This window comes from Passer montanus, unplaced genomic scaffold (genome assembly GCF_014805655.1).
Source record: "Passer montanus isolate IOZ18808 unplaced genomic scaffold, ASM1480565v1 scaffold151, whole genome shotgun sequence".
Taxonomy (NCBI): Eukaryota; Metazoa; Chordata; class Aves; order Passeriformes; family Passeridae; genus Passer; species Passer montanus.
The window spans coordinates 783,001-786,349 of record NW_024362163.1 but is presented as its reverse complement, the minus strand read 5'-3'; positions in this window follow the sequence as shown (position 1 = coordinate 786,349).

Here is a 3,349-nt window from a genome sequence, read left to right as displayed (position 1 = left end):
CTTCTCCCTGGCAGGAGGGTGTAGCCAGGTGGGGGTCGCCTCTTCTCACACGCAACCCATGACAGGATGAGAGGACAGAGTCATAAGCTTTACCAGGGGAGTTTTAAGTTGGACTTTAGGAGGAGTTTCTTCACAGAAGGGGTTGTTAAACAGTGGAATGGACTGCCCAGGATGGTGGTGGAATCATCCTCCTGGAAGTGTTTAAGCAAAGTCTGGACATGGCACTGAGAGTCATGGTCTGGTTGACATGGTGGTCATAGGTTGGATTCAGTGATCTCGGAGGCCTTTTCCAACCTCATTGTTTCTATGATTTTGTGAAATGCATGTAGTTTTAGTAGGAGGTTAAGTAATTGAAAATTGTAATGTTGGTAAAGCTAACTGACAAGGTGAGGAAAGTGTTCAGTTCATCAGTAACTGTCAATAAAATAGTTCTACTTGAGTAAGACTACAGGAGTTCACTTTTTTGTAAAGCTGTATAAAAAGTAGAATCCTCCCACAGGGATCACTATGCCAAATTCGGAATGTGTTCAATAACATTCTGTTCAATAACACAATGTTATGTTGTAAGGATTACATTTGGACCCAGCCTTGAGTCTGAAAGCAAACTCTGATGAAGAGCTCCTGTTTGTGATAGCCTCTAACACTTCCTCCCCAGCAAAACAGCGTGTCATAAATGGGATTTACCTGTTCCTTTAACCTCAGTGCACTCTCAGTTATAGATTAGATCACTTCCACAATTCTGAGTGCCTGAATAAGCTATAACAATGAAAACTTGTCATCTTTTTTGTTAATCTAAGTGAGATTGAATAGATTTTTCTTTCCCTGCCATTTTATGTCAGTATTTCTCATGAGACCCCTTTCTCCCAGCTTTCATTATATCTTCAAAAAGTTGAAGCTATTACATAGACCTGCAGAGCTAAAATTAAAAGCTTTAATGCTTTATAATGTTCCCTCTCCTTATCGTCCAGAAAGAAAGAAAACACTTGCATCTTTTTGTTAAATGATCTATCAGGACTAAGAACTTAAGACACTAGGGTTTTTTAGTAAGTATCATGACAGTTTCAGCTGCTTTTGAATGGCAACTAACTTTGAGAGATTAGATTTCAGTTTTTATCAGAGTGCGGGTGAAGCGTGACGTTAAAGACCACTTTCCTTTTAACAAAATGCCTTGAAAATCGTTACTGAATAAGGCATAAATTCAAGCCAATTAAATCATTATGCCATGGTATTCTCGTATTTGCAGGAAATCAAAGAAGAGCACAACGTGCAGTAACTGATAAGCAGAGTCCCGCTGTCATGCAGACATAATCAGAGGCACAGTGTGGGGGAAGTCTGAGCGTGCTGTTCCAGGAGGTTCACAAGAACCTCTGCAGCAGAAAGGTCTGAGAGCAGAAAGTGCTCCCAGCAGCCAGCATCCGGCAGTTACAGCAGGCAGCATATGGGAAAAGACAGAAATTGTCTGTCTGCAAGCAGGGAGTCAAACAAGCCAGGGGATGTGATGATGATGTGGTTATAATCACTGCTTAATCTCTCTTTTTCAGCCAAACTGAGCTGTTTATGGAATTTAAACTGAAGTGTAAAATTAACTGTGAAAGAGTCATGGTGTAATAGAGCCACAAAATGGATGGCAATTTCTGTATCTTGCTTTTTAAATAAAGAGTGCAAGAGATCAGATTTTTGGTCAATTGCACTTCAATTATATTTACTTTGTCTACTAGTTGTTCCAAGTCACACAAAAGAACTCTGACTTGCTCTTGCACCACTACAAATTTGTTCCATGCCCTTACAGATATAAGCACAAAAAACCAAAGAAACTGTCCCTGTTTATCCTATAGCCATGTTTGTATATTGCTGTTAAACTATCTCATCTAAGAGCAAGTAGGAATAATTACTTAAGCTGTGTTAAAGATGGAATGAAGAGGTTAAACCTTACACTGTTCTTCTCTTCAAGGAGTATTTTTTTTGAGAAACAAAACTATTTTGCTGTATTACTCACTTTAATAAGGTTTCTCTTAATTTAACAGGTTTGGTAGTGATTTCAGAGGAAACCAAACTGTTTGAACACAGAAGTATCCTGATAAAAGCTGGAAGCACATACAGGCCTGTGTCTAACAAGTCTGCTACAGTAGACTGTGGGTTTTAAACCCTGAAAAAAAAGTCAAAGACATTTGACTTTACATTTCACAGTAATTTTACATTTACACAGTAATTTCTTCACCAAACCCAAGAACTGGCGATTGGTATTCTATATACATCTGTAAGTGAAAACAGTGTAAGACACTTACCTTTAATATTTTTCTTTGTTAAACATGTTTATATCCTAATGGATGAGCAAACTATAAATGTATTGAGGTAAGACTGCCATGAAGCATTTAAACAATAAACATTATACCATGGTTCTGTTACACACTTCGTAAAAGCAGGCATTTAACACACAGTCACATCCTAATCTGCCACTTTTGCTGCAAGGCAAGAGGTTTTGGAACCTAGAACTACAAATCACAAATGGAGGAGGAATGATCTACCTTAACTCTGCTGCTGCTGCAAGAGCCCTCATGTGTGAGAGCAGCTTTCTGACTCGCTTTCTGTTTCAGCACTGTGGTGATCAGCTTTGGCAACAGCTCTGGGGCTTCCAACCTAACAATGGATCAAATGAAATGCTGTTAAGGAATGGGTGAGATCTGTCATGGTACCTTTGTCTAAAACTGTAGCACAGATCAAATTTTTATTTTTAAAATGATGGATACACTATTTCATGGGAGAATTAAGCACTTCAGAATAATTAATTAGAAATCTAGCAGTTAGGCAAGTAGTAATTATCTGCATCTGAACTTAAGCCTCAGCACAGCAATGTTCTGACTTGCCTAAATAATAATTCTGAATGGGTAACAAGCCAAGAGAACAGCTCAGCTCTGCATCCTCAGTTCTGTCTCTTAACCCATTCATCCCTTGAAAATTCCCATTAAAAAAGTAGTGGCTGTGGTGCAAGGGAACTAGCAGGAGGCAAATTTGTGTTTCCTTACCATCAACACAGGGCCCAAAATACAAGGGTAATGGTGGTTACTCCTCAATAGTTTGATTTACATATGGCCTGGAACTGCCAGCATTCCACCTGGGATGCTGTGTGAAGCTTTCCAGCAGTGTGGGGTTTGTCTGAGCTGGGCTGCTTTGTTTAAGACCAACAAACTGCCCACTTAGGCACCACACAGGCCAGACCTTCAGATTGCATGACTTAACACTGATCTGCTGCCTGCAAATACATTCACAAAGGAGAAAGTTGCTGAAAAGCAAAGTAAAACATGACTTGTCTTGAGAACAAACTCAACCGAAAAATGCACTTGAAAGAGTG